At 42.7% G+C, this 21683-nt stretch overlaps 1 long non-coding RNA gene across 1 annotated transcript in view; it reads left to right on the forward strand.

Moving 5' to 3' along the window:
- LOC140847125 (uncharacterized) overlaps positions 1 to 21683 on the forward strand; it is a 749959-nt gene that overhangs the window by 655284 nt on the left and 72992 nt on the right. Inside the window, exon 5 of the long non-coding RNA XR_012126813.1 lies at positions 20505 to 20724. This is a non-coding gene — a long non-coding RNA (uncharacterized lncRNA). The remainder of the gene's footprint in view (positions 1 to 20504; positions 20725 to 21683) is intronic.

Here is a 21683-nt window from a genome sequence, read left to right on the forward strand (position 1 = left end):
TCCTGGGGGACATGGCCTCACCTCCGAGCCCAGCAGACAGCGGAGGCTGATCAATGCCCTCTGACAACAAGTGAAACAATCACCTTTTCCCTCACCCCTCCACCTCTCTGCACCTCCCACCCCTTAGCCCATCCGACCAGCTTGAAAATGATAAAGATAAATTGTTTTATCTAAACATAGAGTCTGACACTGAGGAAAGACAGGAGAAGTGAGGAGGACCGCCCAGTATGTCGAGAGTCTGAGATTCCAGCTTTTTCCTTCTCATGTAATTTTGATGGGAAAAAAAAAATCAGTCTGTATATCAAATGTAGAGCTTGACTGATCCAGAAAAAAAAAAAAAAAAGAAGCCTGGAGTTGTGGTGAATATTTTCTCCTCAAATTTAAGCTGGCCTGTAAACATTAGCTTTGTAGGTGTTAAGGAGACACAGGGCATTTTCTGTGTTTGGATTGGGATTTTGACAAAACCATAGGTGTAGGAAATAAATTTAAATTATAAGGTTCTTTAAAACGCAGAGTATTTTTCAAAAGGAAACCAACAACATAATACTGACATGAGAAATCTTTAGAAAAGGCTTGAAATACTTTTAAAAAGAAGATTCCCTGCAGAGTTCTGAAATAACCATTTACGCCATTTTTACTTTCCTATTTATTTGGATTTGAAACAAAACTAAAGCAGAGAGAAAAATGTACATATTTTTCTGCTAACATGACTATTGTTTTCTTCCTGACATAAAAAAATGCAAACCTCTCATAGTGCCCAAGTAAGAATTTGTGATGTGTATAAAATTATGTATGAAATATATATTTTAAATTTAATTAAAAAGTAGCTCAAAAATGTATATGTAAAATATTTTAAATGTATTTAGAATAGTTGAAATAAGTGAATTAAAATCCTTAAGAATTATGTTCCATTTGCTAATGATGTCATCTTTAATATTGATTTTAATGTAATATTTCTTTGTGCAATAATTTAAAAATCATTTTCCTTTAGGCAGACAACACAAAAGTGTTTCTGTTAGATCCAGACTTATACTCCTCATCTTAGAGTATGATTACTTCTGAATATTTAAAAGAAAAAAAGTACATAAGAAGAAAATTTAATTTCAAAGCATCACCTTATGAACAATTTCTAAAAGGCCCTTTTATAATTCCTGAGAAGTGACTAATATTCCTTATACAATTTTTATAAAACAAATACCTATTTTCATTTTTAAGCTGATGAGAACTGTCTCCACTCATGTTTTTTTTCACATGCTGAAATGAACTAGAAATGTAAATCAATGGGAAAAGAGTCAAATAGCTTTATTTTTTATTGAGTTATAGTTTACTAGTGGTTTTTATCATTTGATGTCTAATTTGTTTAAATAGCGATTCAAAAGCACATTTTTTTACATAATTATTTATATAACTTATCTTTCCTTCTTGGATTTATTAATCTTTTCTATTTTGTTTACACCTTCTAGTGGAGTGGTATAAATATATAGCGTATACAATGTTTCAGTGTGTTATTTCAAAAATAGTTTGTTATTAGTTGCCTTAAGATGATGTTTAGAAAATGTACATATTTATATGGGTTATTTATAGCAAAAGATTGAAGTACATTTTATTCTTTGTATACTAGTATTAACAACAGATTAACATCTTCTTTTGGGGAAGCACAAATATTTATTACGTAATTGCACTAAAAAAAAAAAAAAAAGGCTAAACACCCAAAGTGTCAAAAGTCAAGCTTAACAAATTTAAAAGCAATGAAATGAAAACCCAGTTAAGCACAAAAGGTCTTTTTTGAATTTAGTGAAAAGCTGTTGCAAGAACTAAAGAAGACGAAATCTGTGCCTCCAGTATTCGGTTTATTAGGTCCAATGCTCGTCTTCAAAGGAGTATCACAGCCGTGTGGCATTTAAGGATTTAGAGGAATTCTGAGAATTTGAGTGCTTTTTGCCAAAATGGATTCCGCATGCACTTTAGCCATGAAAACTGATTCAGGACTTTTTCCTCACTCTTTGTCCTCCAGCTATAGTTGTACATTTAAATAACTACAAAATTATCAGTGTGCAAAGGAAGAAAAAGTCAAGGAGGGATGGACCTAAACAAGAATTACACATCTTAGCAAAAGGAAGATCAGCCTCCTCCGTTTACAGCGAAGAGCATGGAGATGTGGTTGCAGAGCTGGTCACCAAAAATCCCACAGCTTTCCAGATGCTCAAGCAGCATGTGGGTATAGATTTGCTGAAAGCATATAGAGATGTTTGTAAATGGCTTTAAAGTAACATTGGGCATTCTCTGTGTTCAGAAGTTCCAAAGTAACCAGGAAAACCATATTTTCATTACACGTTAGAAATAGTAGTCGCCCCAAGAATATGGTACGGGATGATCCCAAGTGCCGGAGCCAGGAGGGAGCCAGGACATGCCACCAGGGCAGACTTGTTGGTAAGCCATCCGAGACCAGTCCCTTTCTTGATTCAGGTGTAAACCAGACAGTTTAGGCCTAGTGTCCAGATAAAAAAAGCACAAAGTCAACCTTGTATTATGAAAACCAAATCCGATTTGCTATCAAGATCCCAGCAAGCTCTATTTCTGCCCTTCTAACCTGCCTTATGCTCCCTTCTCCTGTCTCTGGATAAAACCTGGTTCTAGGGTTAGGAAGGAAAGTGACAAGGATCTTAAGAGATCTAATTTGGGAATGAGGGTATCTCGTCCCTGGAACTAAAGGTTATTCCTTAATACTAAAGGTAATTCCTTAACTCAAAGAAAGGGGGTGTTTTGGGAGAGGGACTGAGAGAAGAAAGTCTGAACTTGGAACAAAAGGAATGAAGTAGGATTTAATTTAAATCAGGGTATCACTTTTTCTTTATTAGCTTTGATTGTACTTAGGGCACTGCAGTTTTCTTTCTTCCTTTCTTTCATTCTTTCTATTTTGAATATAAAGTGAATTTGGTAACATGGGGCTTGTTCTGTAAACATAAAAATAGAATAGTACAATAGCCCATGTGTGCAGAAGGGGAGGAAATGGGGGCATGTACCCTAGCTATAAAGATCACTGAAATTTTTACACAAAGAACAAATCTCTCCACCCTACATTGTCATTAGGACAGAAAGATTTTTTTTTTTATCATTTCAATATAAGAAAAGGACCCCTCTCAAGATGAGGTTCCTGCTTTTGCAATGTTAGATATGTTATCATTATAAAATGTGGCTCTATTCTCTGCCTCTTACATTAACAATGGGGGCAGGGGTAGGGGGGGTGGGTCCAAAGGGCCTGAAATGACAGAATGAGGGACACACAATAGGATGGCCGTGACTCTGAACAAATAAATAAAACATGTGAATCACAGTCTCTGCTCTACCTCCCTTCCCCCTTATACCCCAACTGTGATTAAATTTGCTGTGGTCATTTCCCAAATGTCTGCCTGATAAAAAAAAAAAAAAAAAAATCCTCCGCAGCATCAGCAGTGCAGAGCCTTCCTCCCACCGAGACGTAAGGCGAGGCCCTGCCTGGAGCCGGCGGGCTCCCCTCTCCTGCCCGTCCCCCCGGCGAGCGCAGACACGCGGGCCGCTTTCATTAGCGAAACCGCGCCTCATCTGATTGCTGTCCTCCCCAGCCCCTAAAAAGATACAAAACAAAACAAACTACCGACCGATAACACCAACTCTGCCCCCTTAATAAACAGCTTCCCCAACTACCCCCAGCATCGCACTGAAACCCCAGGCGCCCGGGGCTCAGTAATGGGATTTCTCATACCCTTCCCACAGCCACCAGCGCGGCTTCCCAGCAGACTACTGAATGCGCGGGGGGAGAACGAGAATACATTTTAATAAATCGAGGGGAAAAAATGATTTTGGTCCTGTAGCCCTGTTCTTTAGTAATAGAAAAAGGTGAGGTTGTTGGAGGGGGAGAGGGAGGGGGAATTTAATATTGCAAGAGATAATAGCAACTATGTTAATATCCGGAATTTTCAATGTACCATAAGTACATTTTGTTTTTCCTTTTAGCACGATTTATAATTAAAGATTTTAATCTGGCTTCACATTGAGTTAATAAGCCCTTTGATTGATTAGGATTCATAAAATTGCCATTTCCCGCTGATGCTTTGTGTTTCTGGGGATGTTCTTTTGAAAAGCTGGGTTAAGGTGAATAGGAAGCAGCCATTGTTTAGGCTGAGCTGTGCCAATTCTGGGAACTCGGAACTGCTTTATTCAGAGTTTGTCCCCTGCAATATCTTGTTGTTCAGCCAAATTAATGCAGATACGATCTGCTGGGCTACAGTTTAGCCATTTTTAGGGGAAAACTTTTTATTATTATTATTATTATTTTCAGCAGGTGTTCCACGCAATTTCTGCTGCTTTCCTGACCTGTTCTTTGGCTTAAAATATATAAAAATAAAGACCACGATGAAATAGCATCGAATTGATAAACCGAATGTTACAAACTGTTTCAAAGATAAAGAAGAGAAAGGCATAAACCAAATATATAGGAATGCAGCAAATCCAAGAAAACTGAGCTCTGATTTTTCTTTTAAAAATTCAACTTCTGGGCCTTGTACAAACAATAAATTATCCTTTTGCATTAATAGCCAGTAATACAGTATGTGGGGAGTGTCCTTCAGCTAAAGGGGTATCTCAGAAATGTAAACACAAATGAATAAATAGGAGAGCGAGGCTGAGGGAAGCAGGCAGCGAGGCGGTGTGCTAATGCTGTTTATCAAGTTAAATAATCTATCCTGCCACCCCATTCCTCCAAAACCAAACCAAAATTAAGAGCAAAATCAAGAAACGGTGATAAATTCTGTGAAGAAAAAAAGAAGTAACGAAAGAAAATGTGAGAAAGAGCCTCTGATTTGAAATGTCCCATCAAAGGGCCCCATTTCTTCAGTTCGTTGTACCCTGCATGTCTGTATGGGAGTGTGTACAAGAGAATTCTTTTTCCCCTCTTATTTTTAGCAGGGGAGTGGGTGGGGAAGTAACTCTGTTGAGCTTCCGAAGGGCCTCACTGTGTGGACTGAACCAGAGCAAATTCCCTTTGTGTTTCTTGCTCTGAAGGGACCTGCTATTGTTGGCTGCGGGGCCTCTCGTGAGATCTAGCAGCGCTGCGGGCTGAGGGTGAAGCCTCTTCCTACAGCACTGAACTTGTTTTGGAATCGATACTGCCGCTCCTCCCCTGCCATCCACCCCAGTTCACGTGACCCAGCGAGCATTTTCCTATCCTTTCCTCGGCAGTTAGATGTTCTCCAAATGCAAACATATTTAGGGCTTATTGAGAAAAACAAAGCCACATGCAGAAGCTTCCCCAGGTGGGCTGGGAGGTGATGCTGGGCTTGCTTCTCATCACATCCTGACCTGGGGCTCTGCGTGGCTCTCGTTCCGAACCGGAAAGCCCCAACTCGATGCCTGTGTTGCCCCAAACCTCATCCCGGCCAGTGTGCCCGGTCCTGACCCCACTCGGTCCCCGTCACCCATCAGCAGCAGCCCTGTGCCTGCTGGGCTGTCCCCGCTCCCCGGCCCCTCTTCTCCTAATGTTTCTGTTTTGCTGTAAAATAGCACAAAGTAGAAGCTAAAGCCTTGGAGCGGGATGGGTTTGGGTTTCCTCGCAGACGGCGATGTCACTACCTACCCAGGGGGTCTTTGCTTTGCCTTCATTGACCTCACAAATCCCGGACCTGCGGGCCTGATTGGTGGGCTTTGTGACTAATGAAGAAAATTTACCCTCAGGGGGGCAGGCCACCCTCCCACCAGCCAAATAGAATGTGCCCTGATGCATTCTATTTTTTACAAGAAAAAAAGAAAAAGAAAGAAAACAAAGCCCAACACACACCTTTGTGGTAGTGCAGAAATAAAATAAATTTAAAACAAATTCCCGTTTCTTTTTCTGTCCCAGGTCCTAGGCAATGACAGCAGAAAATGGATAATTCCTGGTGCTCTGTCTTTCATCAGCTAAAGGTACCTTTGAATGAATGTCAGCTTCTTTCTACCCTAGTGCCAGTCGATCGATGCTTCATTAGGGCCGAATTGTCTTGCCCATGCAGCCTTGAAAACAGTCCCTTTAATTACAGGAGGAAGTCGGGGACCCTCCTCATTCCCTCCGTCCCCCTCTCTCCCTTCTCTCTCTCTCTCTCTCTCTCTCTCTCTCTCTCTCTCTCTCTCTCTCTCTCTCTCTCTCTCTCTCTCTCTCTCTCTCTCCCTCCCTCCCCTACCGGCTTCTCCAGCAGAAGGTCAGGGAAGTGGGGGTGGATAGATGGGGGTCACTCACATTTATTCAGTCATTCTGAGTACATCATTCCTTGATAGAGAGACTGGGAGGAGAAGAGAAGTGGGGGGGCAGGGAGAAGGAAAAAGAAAGAAGCATCAGCCCCTGAGGTGAGAGGGCAGGGTTCAAGTCCGGTCTGCAGACCTATTGAAGAGGTTTCAGCTAGGCAGGCATCCACTTGACTTTCTCATCAGCCAGCTTTATGGGTTCTCAGCTGCCCCCTTTACACCACAGCTCCTTACGTCTCCCCGCTGCTAATTACCAGGGGGTTATAAATAGCACAGAGCCAGGCCCTGCCAGGGACCCCAAAGGATTCTGGATGGGCTTCATCCAGGTCACAAGGGAAATGGATACACCTGTTGGCTAAATACTTTAAAGGGACTGGGGAGAGAGATGCAAAGAGAAGCACAGCTCCATTTAATCGCTCCCATTGAAACTGAAGGAATTCCAAGTGTGGGCCTGGCAAGTTGAGTGCTGGAAGAAAGTGCATAAATAATCATATTTGTTATGCACTATTAAAAATTCAGAAAGATTTTAAATTCAAGTGATAATCTGGTCATCCTGAGGGATAGGCTTGTATTTAATAGCCAGGTATTTTTACCTATTCAATTATGATGAGAAATATTCTAATGAAGTGGTAAACCTCAGCAGAGGAATGTTAATCACCTGTGTGTGCTCTGTTAGCACTATATTGAAAAACATACCTGCCCAAACTGAGCTTCCCCAACGTGGTAATTCAGTATTACATTTGGAACCCTTCTTTGGAGGCCCCTGGGCACCTGGACGTAGATTCCTGAAGGTACAAAGCCCGTCTCATCTTCTGGCCAGTGGCTTTATTTCTTCTCTCCAAGCAAGGAGTCAGGGGTCAGGAATGCATTTGCCCCAAAATGTACACAACAGAGTGAAGTTACATTGGACTACCCCCTTCCCACCCCATTCCCCCACTCACCCCAACACACACACACATGCACGCATGCCCATCAAACTCTGCCAGTTTGGTGTTCTTAAAGTACAGGATGTCAGTTCAATTTAAATTTCAGATAAACAACAAATAATTTTTTAGCATAACTATGTCTCAAATGGGACATATTTATACTAAAATATTATTTGTTGTTTATCTAAAATTCAAACTGAACTGGGCATCTTGTATTTTTTTGTTGTTGTTTTTTTTTACTTGCTAAGTCAGGCAACCCTACGCAGATTCCTCTTAAATCCAGGTATTTCCTGCAAACAAGGGTAGCAATGATTTCAAGTCACTTTAAAAAATACATAAAATTTAAAAGGATTTATTCCAGTGTTGTCAGTTGTAGCATGTGACACTGAAACACGTGCTGCTACACTGTGTCTGTACACAGTATCCATATGGTACATGTACACAGAGCATGCCAGGCCCTGACCAGAGCTGCCATCTCATTCAGTCTGGACGTATAAACTCAAGCAATTGATGAGGTTGCAGTGGGCAGGTACCGACCCATTCAGTTCAGTTGTATAAAAATGAGGATGCTGGATAAAAAATCTCCAGCCCCTGTTGACACATGCTCAGGCCAATACACTCTCCTCGTTGTACTGCAGTTCTTGTGCGTCAGCCCAGTGCTGCCCTGACTGCATCTGAGGCATGTGTGCACACCCCTGGGCAGCCCCACACGGGCCCACATCTCCTGGTCCTGTGACCAGCACTGAGCCTTCACATGCACTACACCTGCCCGCCGGAAAGTATGTGGGCAGGAGGGGATGTGACCTGCATCCATGCTGAGCTCTGACTCACTTGGGAGCCTGTGATGTCACCACCTAAAGCTAAAATAACCACCAAGCAGGAGAGGAGGAGCCTGGATTGGGATGGGAGGCAGGGGGATGAAAGGGAGACGTGCTTTGGTACAAGCATTGCCAGCCAGACTGAGCATCTGTGCTCAGTGTCCCGTGGAAGGAAAAGGGTGGGTGGTCAGACCCAGGCCTCAGTCTCTACATGCAGGGTCCTCAGGCTTGCTTTCTGCTAGGAGGTCAGCGGGCATTCTCAGAGCCTTTATTTAGTCTGCCAAGTAAATAGAAGAATTAGATTTCTATATATGTGTTCCTGTCTGCATGTTTTTAATACTTTGTACCAGGAGTCGGGGGACATGTCAAATTTCACATAAGTTTTCCATGTCCAATATAAATATTCCTAAGATGAGAATGTGTTTCAGGATGCAGATGGATGGGTTGAGAGTGAGGGTCAGGCTGACCTGATGCTTTTGGAAAACTCCTGCCCTGTGGGAAGGGGGCAGCACTGCCATTGCTGGAAAGAGCGGAGGAAATGTGATCATTGAGACGACTGCCACTCTCTATTCTGAAAGAGCATCTTGTTTGCCTGAATCCAAAAGGCCCTACTTTTATGGCGTGTAGGCCAACCAGCACATGCACACACCTTTGTGTACACACGGGCTCAGTCTGGCTCACACTATGGCCTGCAACAACCTCAGACAGTGAGCATGCTGATAGATTGACTCTGCAGGCAGCTCATTCTGAAAATGTGCGAATACAGTGCTCCTGGTCTGGGTTGCAGTCAAGATGTATGTTCACCAGCAAGCATGGTACTTGATGTAGAAAGCAGTGATGGGGGGGTGAAGATGACTTTCAGAAGATACTGTTTCTTAAGTGGGGAGAAAGCATGTGGTCAACAGATATGTACAAAAAAAAAAAAGGAAGGTGTGTATGTGACTTCTTGGGAGTCAGGAAATAGAATTTCCTCTAGAAGAAAACATAGCTGCTCTTTCTCTTGCTGCTTTTGTGATTAAAATGGTTTATCCTTCCCTATAAAGGTAGAAAGTTAATGATCCTAGAAAATTTTGGTGTGACAAAAGAGTAGGTTTTAGTGTCTTTGGGGTCCTGAAGCAAAAAAAAGTCGCCTGTGTGGAGTTTTCTTGTTATGAGTGAAAACATGTTTTTCCTGAAAATAGGTTAAGAAAGTGGCCTTAACTGTTCAGAAACAAGGAGTTCCATCTGGAAAGCAGACATGTTCTCTTTCCTTTTTGATTCATCTAGAAGTCCATATAACCCAGATGGCTTTGGAAAAAGTTATTCCTGAGGGCCATTGAGGCCTTTGTCCTCCTGGTCCCCTATCACATGAAAACCAGCAGCCATGTCCCACCAAAGAAAAACGCACTTCCTCTAAATACAGTGTGTCTGCATTACAAATTATCACAATGAGCTCCAAAACCCTCACTGTAATATGAGTCACTGAGATACATAGCTTGTAGCTGCAGAGGCAGAGATGATAAACATCTGTGTTATTTGGGATGGAGACTTCTGCTCCCACAGCATGGGTATCCATCGCAGTCTGTGAATTCCTACTTCCATTCGTATACGTGAGTGTGTGGAAAAAAGCAGTGTCTGTGTATACGAGGCATCAAAAGGCAATTTCTTGCTGCAGTGAGTTTAATGTATTCAGTAACCTTCTGTTTATTTGGGTACTATTTGCTGAAAACACTTGGAAAGCTTTGGTATGAGAGTGCAGGGAAGCTCAGACCAAATGCTGATCCCATGCTTCCCTGTTCACATGCCAGTGGCCAAGCCAATGGGCAGGCAGTGGAGGAGCGGTTTCTCTTTACTGCACAGCATCAAATCAGGTCAGTAATGCTGCTCATGCTCCTTCTTCTTGTATTGTCCGTGTTATCGAGGAAACCTATAAAAGTTCCCTCTTTTGATATCTTGACCCACGGTGTTGCTCACATGCTGCTTTGTGGTTTAGAGATTTAAAGAAACAGAGAGGGGAAAAGGAGTGAGAGAGAGAGTTTGCCTTAGGTGATAAACAGCAGTGTAAGGCCAGAGGCCTTACAGAAAAAAAAAAGGAAGAAGAGAAGCAGCCATAGCAACAAGGGAGTCTGGAAATGTTCAAGGGTTTGGGGAGCTTGTAGGAAGAGGTGGAAGCACTTAAGCAAGGGTGTAAAATCAGTTTCACCTGATAACAATGCAAAACAGAATTCTAGAGATTCACAAACTCCTTTATCCACTAGCTCGAGGGCAGGTGTATGACATGTGTGTCTGCAGGGCCACATGGTCATGGAGAAAATACTTGGAAAGCCACAGGTACACTTGTTTAACCGCCCCCCTCCACCCCAGTTTTCAAAGACAAAACAAACTCTGTTTGATAACATAGGTTATTGGTTTCTGTTTCTGGTGGGAATTTGAAATCAGATGCTGTCATTCCCTTCCACGCACAATCCTCCCTATCAGATCACAACTTCTCAGGCAGACCTCACTGCATATGCCCCCGGCCTCATCTGTTACCGGTGGTGTTCCTTCCGGTAAGATGTCTCGGTGACTTTGCATTCGACACAGGTCACTGGTTTACTGAGGTAACCACTGTCCACTCTGGATGGCTTGCATTGCATGTCTGTCCAAAGCAGTGTGGTCAGTGAAAACATGGCAGAGGGAGGTGCCAGCATTGGGCATTTACTGGATGATGAGGAAGGGCAGACCCACCTGTTTATGTTTTCTGACTGCTTGCACCTCGGGTATCGGGCTATAGCCAGTGCACTAATTCTGAACTGTCACGTACGTCTCTGCTGTGTTAGCAGGTGGGAATGTGCCGGGGAGCAAGGAATTAGGGGCTGCGTGAGCAACAGACCAGTTGTGTAGGAGATGGCGATATCTGTGTGTTTCATGTGCTGTTTGGACATCTCTGATCCTTGCTTTGGTGGGAGGTAGGATTGTTGCCTTGGAAATGAGAGAAAGTATATGACTTTTTCAGAGAGATGTGACTTCAGAAATGAAGACTGAGGTTTTCATTTCTGGAATACAGTCAATATGCACTGTCTTGTTCATATGCCTTCAGAGCTGGAGTTCGGGGTTAGTGTTCAAGTATGGTGTGAGCTTTTGCTTTCTGGTGGACGGACTTCTTATTACATTTTATTCCAATACTCCTTGGTGAGATTTTTTTTTCCTAAAACCTTTAAAGCAGAGGAAACAGAAGAGGGCAGGAGATGAAAAGCTGGCGGCAGTGACATGAAGGCTTTTCCATGTTTTAGTTTAGTCCGGTTAGTGAGAAATAAATAAAACAATGATACATCAGGCATTGACATGGTGTGTACGTAGGCCAGGTGATATGTGCTGTTCACTTGCAATACTCTGAATGTTCTCACATGGTCACCTGGCTACTCTACCTTTTTTTATTCTCACAATATACTCAGGCAAAAAGAAAAAAAATCAGAGTGCAGAAATGACTAGTCACTATCATTCCAGAGAACTTGGAAAGCCATGACCCCCATATATGAAGAATGAAGTCAGAGAGAAAAGTTACTTTAAACAACAGCCTTTTCGATACCATGTCAGTAAATCCCAAGCTCTTTGTGCAGATCCAATATACTACTTTGTGGCTTGAAAGTCCATAGGATTTCAATAAAGCCAGGCTTCTGAGGGTCAGCTTTGGTCCCTTTATCATGTGTCTGCTTGTCCTGGTAATGTGTAAGAGAAGGCTGATTTCTGCACCAATGTCATTTCAGGGGGCCTCTGAAGAGTGGCAGAGCTGCTCCAGGGATCGAGAGGGGCTTGGGCCGGCTGGTCTCCGGGCCCTCAGACGTTGCTATCCCTTTGAGCACAGCTGCGGCCTCTGTGTTTGCAGTCTCACAGGCTACCCCCCTAAGTCATTAAGGAGCAACTTTAGAGCTGGAATCTAAACATAGGAAAAGACTCCAGAGCTTTCTTCTCTTAGAACTGAAAACAGATTGGTGATGCTAACCTTTGAGCCATCAGCTGCTGAAATTTTGAAGAGAAATATCAGCCAGAAGCATCTTGTCTCCTCCGGGCTTGGATACTCGTGTTGAATGAACATGTTCAGTTGGTTGCAACCAAGTCAAGTCACTGATTTGCCAGCATGTGATGAGAGAGAGAACTCATTTCTGGCATCTTTCAGATGCTCAAGGCAGATAAACACTAGGGCAAACTAACGGGCACTTGAAAGGAATGATTGGCTGATGCTTATCACGTGAGTTTCTTTCTTCCTTTTTTAAATGAAGAATGTCATTGAATTAACCTAAGCAAATATATCTTCCCAAATAGTAAAACACAGATGCCATAGCTAAATGTGTGCCTACACCACATATTGCTTTGATTTTAATAACAGCAGAGTAGTTCCTCCAGTCATGGAGGCTCAGAATGGAGTTCTCTGACAACTCCAGAAGCTGGAGAGCTATGCAGAAATGACTCGAAGAAAACCAACCGAGAACAGGGACAGCTTTAGAGAATCCGGCCTAAGTAGAGTGGTGTCTTCCCGGGGGTGTCCTGGGTGCCATTTTAGGTGGCACACACAGCAGCACTTCTTAATAGCTTACTTATTCTAGTGTATTAACATATAATTAACACAGTAAACCCATGATTTTATAGATATTTTGGCTTAGGTTGCAATTAAATGAAGTTACACTTTATGCAGATTGGATGCATTGCATTTCTTTTCTGCGGTACATTGACTTTGATGATACACAGTTTTGTCAAGAATCATAAAAGTGGTACAAGAATGTCTGAAGTTGGCAAATGATAGCCTTTGGAGTAACACTGGCTGGTATGAATTGAGGCTGTAGCTCCCCAAATTTTCACTTTCAAGAACCCGTTTTATTTATTTATTTTCCTGATGGACCTTTCATATTTTGAAAGACTTTTTTTCAGCTTGCACAAATGGTCTCATTATGGAGAGATTCATTTTTCCATTTAATGATCTCTATACCTGCTGATAAGCATAAAGTGGTCAGTGTTACTGACTAAATTGATGTAATTCCAGCTCACCCCAATTAAGTAAACATACTATGTCCTTAGGACAGTTATTTGCCAGAATGAGAAGCTACCTGAAGCTTGCCCAGTGACAGGGAACTTATTTTAAATATAGAGGGACAGCTCATGGAACCCAAGGGCAACACCAGGAGCAGCCGGATCCAGGAGTTGAAAGGTGACCAGCACCCCAGGGAAAATTTTCTCTTGGTCTCTTTTCCTTGCTTCTCTTTGCAGATCTTTATTCTCTCTCAGCAGATACCTTTTCTTGCTACTGTGTCCTCACGGGACACAGCCGATGGCTGTCCATAGTTCCTAAGTTACCTTCCAGCAATGCAAAGGATTAGCTTTCTCAACTCTCATTCCCTATCTTTAGCAAAGAGACTCTGATTGGCCCTGTTTGGTCACATGCTCTGATCTTACCAGCCGTGTGCTGGAGCTTGTTCATACCACCTCCTGAGAGCTGGTGGTTACATTTTCAGGAGTTTTGGTAAGCAGGTTGCTAAAAGCAACCATTATTGAAAAGTGAATTATTTAAGCTTACAGTTAAATAAATTACATTTTAAAATGTAATAATTCCTCAGAACTAATCACTTTACTACATTTTACTATTATTTATGCTCTTGAGGTTGTTTATATCTATCGTATCTATATGGTAGAACTACTGTATAATGGTACGTCACTATGCATCTCTTCTCAACTCTCCATTCTGTAGCGTAATGTTGGAAGCTTGAAACAGCCACGGTGGGAGCACTTACATTATGAAAATTGGAAGACACTACATATCGGCATGTTGTTGTTTCAGGGAGAGTTCTTGTTAACCATTTATCAGCCTGCCTCTGAATCTAGTCCCCTCCAGGAGGTGAAGGCACCAGGCTGGCTTTGCCTGCAAGAAGAATGGTGACAACATCCCACCCAATGGGTAGTTCCAGGAAATGGGACTGTTGGGAAGGAAAGGACTCAGCTCGGTGTCGCAGGAAAGTCAGATATAGTGAGACAAAACACCAAAGTCAAGAAAGCAAAACAAGTTTTAATACACTCTGCATAGAGTAACAGAACGGGCCTGCTTAAGATAAGACAGGTAGGCATGGATGCTCATTCTGAGGCTTCTTTTATGTGGTTTTGGCAGGGCAGAGATGTCCTTGATTGACAGCGGTCAGCTCTCTAGGCCTGTTCTGATTGGTGAAATGGGGACAAGGGCTGTGCTGTGCCTGTGTCTCTAATGTTTCTTATCTGGGGGTACCCTGGACATTTCCTGAGTCACTCTTGGACCCTGTGGCTTCATCTGATTAATTCTCTGAGTCATTTCTGGCTTTCTGGTTCTATTCGATCAACTCGCTGAGTCATCTTTGGGGGGCCCTTTCTTCTTTCCATCCGTCTCATTTCTGTGTTTCTAACAAGACCATTAGGAGAATCACTGTAAGCCAGATTCTACCCACCAAAATCTAAAGGCTTTGCTTCTATGCAAAGTGAACATCCTGTTGCTTATTCATCTGGTTATATATTTACAGTACAAAAAGCCATGAGAAAGGCTCAGACAGCCATAATTATTTGACAACTATGATGATGATGGTGAAGATGATAATAGCTAACTTTGTGAGCACTGTTTTGAGAATTTTTACACACGAGATCTTATATGATCCCAGGACACCTGTCATTCAAACTGAATTGATTTTAAATCAACAAATACTTATCAAGCATTTAAAACATATCAGGATTGGTTCTGTGCACATAAGACAGACACATTAGTGAGCAAAATAGACAGTGATCCCTGGTGTTTACATTCTATCTGGGGCAGACATAAAAGCAACACACACAGTAAAGTTACACTTATGGAGTGCACTAGGACGTAATGTATGCAATGGAATAAACCAAAGAAAGAGCAGGGTAAGGGGAACTGAGAGGTCTGGGAATGGGTTTAAATAGGGGTGGTCAGAGTAGAACTCATGGGGAAGGTATTTAAGCACAGAGCTGAAGGAGGTGACAGAATTGCCTTTGTGGATATTTGAGGGATGGGTGTTCTACGCAGACAGAAACTGCACGTGGCACAGCCCTCAGGTGGAAAAATGCTTGGTGTGTCAAAGAAACATCCAGGAGACCAGAGTGGCTGGAGCCTGGTTAGAAAGAGGAAGAGAAATAGGTAGTCAAAGATGTAAAGGATGTAGGGGTGTAGATCACCTTCTAAGCCCGCGGAAGAACTCTGGCTTTGACCTTCAGTGGAAGGGAGAGCCACTAGAGGGACTTAACAGAGGGTCAACATGACCTCATCCAGGTTTCCAAAGGACTACTCTGGCTTCTGGGCTGAGTACAAGGGCAGAAGTAGAAAGTGATGACATTAGCTCAACATGGGGACGATGAGAAGTGGTTGGGGGTCGGATTCTGTGTGCATCTTGAAGATAGGGCCAGGAAGATTACCTGATGATTTAGATGAAGGCAATGAGAGAGAGAGAATTCGAGGCTAACTCTAGTGCTTTTGTCTTGAGCAATCAGGAGGACGGAGCTGCCATCAGCTAAGGTGGTTAAGGCTAAGGGATGGGCAGATAGAGCGGAGAAAAATGGTTTATCCAAGCTGATTTTCAGATGGCTGTGAAAAATCCATGTGAAGATATTGAGTCACCCATTGGATGTTGAAATTTGGATGCTGCCAGGGAGGTCTGGGCTAGAGATGCAAATGCAAGAGTCCTTGCAACACAAATGGTGTTTAAAGCCATGAAACCAGATGTGGTCACCAGACAGTGAGGATGATGACCTAAAGAGAGAGAAGCTGATGAAGCAGGAGAGGAAGGAAGACGAGCTGGGGGGACACCCTTCAGCTGGCAAGAGGGATAGGATCTAATATGAAGGGAAGGGATTGGCTTCAGATAAGAGTGCAGGTTGTTACTGTTTGGTGGGTGGAGGTAGTCAGGAGTCTTTGGAAATTCACTTTCTGGGTGCTTTACTTTTCTCAGTAAAGTAGGAAGCAAGGTCTGCAGCTGAGAATGAGGATGGGGAAGAAGATGTTGATCATTTAAGAAGAAAGGAGATAATGTCAAAGTCATTCTTGGAAAATGAAACAGTAAATGAACTCTATCAACACGATGGATGTGATCACTAGGCAGCATGAAAGGTCCACTTGAGCTTGATGGTCATGATATGGGTACAGTTATTATTTTTCCATTACAATGAAGAAACCTGGCTCAGAGGGTTTGAGTCACTTGCCTAAGGTTACACAGCCATTAAATGGTAGAGTCTGGATTCAAATTCAGGCAGTCTGGCTCTACAATCCATTTTCTTAGGTAATCGTTAATGTGCTTTAGAGTTAACTAATAAGTGACTGTGATTTGGCTTTTTCTAATGACTACTGACTACTGAAATAACAGCTTTCTATCTGTGGAATGTAGCAAATCCACAATCCAGACCCATCAAAGGTAACAGCCTTAATTGAAGAGGCAAAACAAATCCTATGTAAAAATTCTCAGGTACGAAAAGCAGTGAAGGAAGTTCTGGATCAGGTTTCTTGAAGGGGAAGTTATTATTGAATGGTTTTCAAAAGCATTTAGAGAGTGAGATATGCTGACCTGGAAGATAGGGAGGAAACCAGTCGAGAAGTATTGGGCAGTGGGGGGTCTGTTAGGTAGAACCAGAGGGCAGAAAAGACTGGCCAGGGCCATGCCAGGCCTGGACCCCAAACCAATTGCATGTGAAAGAAAGATTACCATTAAGAATGGCAAGATATGTCTAGCTTGGATTAATACTTAGTCTACAGGCACACACCTAATCATCTACATTTGCCCTCTTACAGCACTAAACTATGTTTTCTACCTTTATCTTGCATCTACCTACCACTTCAGCATTTTATTAAAAATAAAAATAATAATAATAATAAAGGGAGAAATGTGGGATCAACATATAAATCAAGTATAAAAATCAAACGAATATTCATATTTGACCTGATTGTTTATAGTTCATAATGTGTAATCAAAACCGAAAGTTTCTGTGATGACTGCCCTTGCACTGTTTACCATGTAAGAATTCGTTCACCATGTAAGAACTTGTTCGTTATGCTTCAGAAGATTGGAGACTGACGAGAATTAGGCTTGAGATGGATTAATGATTGTACATTGAGCATTGACCCCCCCATACTGAATTTTATTGTTGTTAACAACCATTTGATCAATAAATATGAGAGATGCCCTCTCAAAAAAAAAAAAAAAAAGAATGGCAAGATATCTTGAGTCTTCTAAAAGCTGTGCAATTTATAAGTTTCCCAACAACTAATGATGGTTTGGAAGAAAAAACTATTTGGCATATTTGACTAAAAATAATTATAACTCTTCTCTCTTGTTAATCAGCGGCTTCAATACAGCTTCTTGGCTCTTAGCATGTTGGCATGTTTCTCTCATACAGAAAGAGCTATTCCACCTGGCAACTGGATATTTAGCCTTTGCAAGGAACAGAATTCAGCCCAAATGCGCACCTGGGCATCAAGCATTTTCTATGCCAGACCCAGGGATTACGGACATGAGTAAAAAACAGATCTACCTCATGAAGATCCAAATATAAAATAATGTAGATAAGTGAACAGTCATTGTGCAGGGTGAGAAGCACACAGACAGCAAAATACGTAAGAGATGGTGCTTCAGAAGCCATAATGAGCTTATCTCAATGGAAACTTCCAGAAAAATACAGGAATGTTGATGGGGTTATAATTGTAATCTAGAACCTCATTCTTCAAAAAGTAGTCCATGTACCAGTAGCACTGGCATTGTTTTGGCAGTTTTGTATGTGCCTTACTGTTTGGAAGCTCTGTCCTGACTTTTGGGATAAGGGAAGCAGATTCCCAGCCATGGAAATGAGTCTCTAGAAGTTGTGGTCACGTGTGAATGGCTTAGGGAAGATAACCTACAACACAAGTGATATATTTCAACTGCCAAATTCCCTCCAAATTCCCTCACAGACCCGAATCTTGAGTGTGAGGGAATTATTTTCTAACAAGTTTCTGCTGCCCAGTTGCTGCAGGTTATCACACAGCCTAAGATCGCCTACTCAGGCCACAAAGAAGCCAGTACACTGAGATGTGACAGCAACAGTCGCAAATAACACAAAGACTTTCAGCCTTTTGAAGCCATAATTTTTTAAGAGTGTGAAGATTGTTTTCTCCTGAATTACTTTCTAGGTGAAGGAAGAAAGTTATGGTGCCATTGACTTAGAAGTGTGCCTCTTTCTGGAATTCTTCTGCAGATTCTGATGGATATTTTCTCATATGTCACCTGGACATTTGGCAGGGCCCAGAGAGCAGCTCTGTCAAGCTCGCCAGCTGACCGCAGCAGGATCAGAGAAGGCAGAGCATGTACGCAAGGGGGCGGGAGGGTGGCTGGCAGGTTTTTACTGCCTCAGATTGGCACCACCGCTGGGGACCTGCCGGCAGCCCTCCTCCTTGGGGTGGGGGTGCCACACTGTTGGTCTCAGGGGAAGGCTGGTTGAACACATCATACAAGTGAATCCTGCTGAATTGGCTTCTCTAATCCTGTTCCTTGACACCAAACTCTGATTTCTTCTTCTTTCTCATACCGGCTTTTTTATGAGCTTCCCTGAAATTAATAGCAGACCTTCCCACCAAAGGCAGCTTTTCTCTTAGCAGCCGCTCTGTCCAATGGGCATAATCATCATTTACATGCAGGGGGTCTAAACAGCAGAATGAAATACAGAATGGACCAATGTCCAGATAATTTCGACCCCCCCTATGTATTTTACCCTATTTCAAAGTGGACAAAAGCTACTCGCCCCCAGCCTCATCACATGTATTGTTTTCATACAGTGCATTCACACTGTGTGACCTCTTCCTTGGTATGCTCATATTTTATTCTTTCCTGTCCTCAAGGAAGCCCTAGCTTATTAATTGTTAAACATGTTAAGGAACTGGGGATTCATTACATGCTGTTCTCAATTCAGAAGGTTGGACAGCCAGATGCCTGTCTTGTATCCAGGAGGTTGATGTTCAGTAATGTATCATTATAATGTAGCTACATAATGAAGCCGAGGTCCTGGGTGTGATTCCCAGGGTGCCAGTTACCTTGGCTCTCTGGCTGCAGACTGTAACTCTATTCTGATACAGTGCTTCCAAGGTGTGGTGTTGGTCAAAGCGAGACTGATCAAGAGGCTATGACCAACACGTCATGGCTACTTCCGGAGCAAGGACTCACGGCACATTCCTTAGTGCTGGCGTGTCTATCGATCCTTCTTAAAGCTACCCCCAGCCAGAACTGAAGTCTTTCCCCCTGAATTCTTACAGCACTTGTCCATTCTCACGAAACCTATCATAGCTACTCTAGATTCCAGTAATTAGTGTCTGTGTATTGTCTTTTCTGCTGGGTTGTAAACTCCTTGAACATATAAGCTGTATCAAGTACATTTTTATATCTCTTACAATGCTCTTGCGTGCTCAATAAATACTTCTTGAAAGGATGTTCAGAAGTTTGGATGGCAGGGGAAATGGATGGAGGAATACATGCCTCAGTTGTCCCTGCAAACTAGTTAGCTAGTACCCCTGTTGATATCCACCAAGGACAGGTAACTCAGAGATGTAAAATACAGTGTAATAATCAGGCTTGGTAATGGTGCTACCTTCTCCACAAAACTGGTAAGTCTGATAAGCTGTGTATGTCAATTACTCATAATATGCTGATGATGCAAAGAATTTCCCTTTCCACCATCAGAATGAAATCCTTGTAGATATTAAATCCATGTCGAAAGCTTCTCTGGGAGACTGTTCCCATTTTAAAGAAAGGGAAACTAAAACACGGAACACATCGATTGTTCTATCATGTAGTGTATAGTAGGATCAGTGGAATTGGTGTGTATATCTGTTATCCATTGATATGTATCATACCGTCTCAACATTTGGCAGCTTAAAACAACAAAGACTGATTATCTCAGTTTCCCTGGGTCAGGAATTTGGGTGGCATTCAGCTGGGTATCTCTGGCTCAAAGTCTGTCATAGGCTGAAATCAGGGCACCAGCTGGGGCTGCTGTCATCTGGAGGCTCGACTGGGGAGGATCCATTTCAAGCTGTTTCTATGACTACTGATGGGTCTCAGTTTCTCATTGGTTGTTGGGCAGAGCCGTCAACACCTGGCCTTGGGCTCCACAGGGCAGCTCACTCATGGTGGCTTGTTTCCTCTGGACTGAAGGCTCCAACAGAGAGCAAGAGATAGCAAACAAGAGAGAAGTCCCAGTCCTTTGGTAACCCAACCTTTGGAGTGACACCCCATCCCGTTTGCTGTATTCTGTTTTGTGTGAGTGAGTCACTGGGTCCCAATAATGCTCAAGGGGTGAGGGTGACACAGGACCTGAGTACCAGGAGGCAGGGATTCTGGGGGACCATCTCAGACACTGTCGACCACAGTGAGCCCCCGGGGTTTACAGGACTATCTGCAAGTTGCCTCTCTCCTGTCTGTACATAGGGTTGGACAGAAGGGGGTGCCAAATAAGAGATCACAGAAACAGCCTATCTCTAAAGTGAAATCTCTTTTCTCCCTTTTGACAGTAGGTGTGGCTTCTTCTTGGAAAGTTCCGCCAACCACCCTTCACTTGTTGAGTGGCACCTAAGCCTCTTACCTTCACTGCCTGAGCTCACTTTAATGGGTGGCGTAGACTTCTGGATGATTCAAACACATGGATAGCCTCTCTGCATCTACAGTGCACCTTGGCCTGGGACCCTTTGAGATGGCAGGATGGATTTCCCAACAGGATCAGTGATCGAAATGGTGAGTGTGTGGGAGGAGGAAGAAAAAAAAATCCTTCTTGATGGTTGGTGGAAATGAAACTCTGTCCTGAAACCAGTTGTCTCTTGTGTTGGAGATGAAAGCTTGGAATTGACTAAAATCCCCTAGGAATTTATTCCTTTGTATCTCTTCAAGTGAAGCTTTCAGGATAGATACAATCAAAGAGATACAGTATACTAGGACAAGGAACAGGGTATTTTTTAAGCTCCTTTTGGTTTGAATGGTCATTTGCCCTGAAAGTCCACTGTTATCTCCAAATCTCCTTAACTCCTTAAGCAAGATAATGACATTTTATTAAAGAGCAATTGCTACATTATTAGCCACTGGGCTGAAAACACTGAAGTGTCATCATTCTCCCGCTTCCCCTGGCTCAGATCAACGTGGTCTAAGCTGCTTCTGAGATGTGAAGTTCATAGCAAGCAGTTCTCCATCACCACTCAGAATTAACCAATAAATTAGAATAACTAAGTGAGAAAGGGTTAGACAAAGGCAGTGTCGAAACTGGAGGCCAGGGCCTGGGTCATTTTGAATATGAAATGAAGCATGGTTTATGTTTTGTATTTTATAGGTTTTAAAACAAAGCTAAAGTATAGCATTAAGGATCAAGGTCAGGGTGTTATCTTTTGTGGGGTGAATGGGGTGGGGGTAGTGGGGTCACAGCTTATGCCAAAGACTGGCCCCTCCTTTCTCCGTAACATTTATTTTCCTGAGCTTCTGTCTAATTAATATAAGGCCCTGCTCAAGCACACTGGCCCTCATTGGGCCTGTCACTCGTTAATCAAGCGACCCTTCTAGCCTTGGGTAATGACCTTGAAAGAATATATCAGCCCATGATGGCGGAAGTGAGGAATTAAATTGTTTCTCTGAGTGCTTATGGTCATTGCTGACAATTTATATCTCACAGCTGCCCTGGGCTGGCCGTACTGGCCATTGTGCAGCAA

The sequence above is a fragment of the Manis javanica genome, chromosome 17 (assembly GCF_040802235.1).
Source record: "Manis javanica isolate MJ-LG chromosome 17, MJ_LKY, whole genome shotgun sequence".
In the NCBI taxonomy this organism is placed as follows: Eukaryota; Metazoa; Chordata; class Mammalia; order Pholidota; family Manidae; genus Manis; species Manis javanica.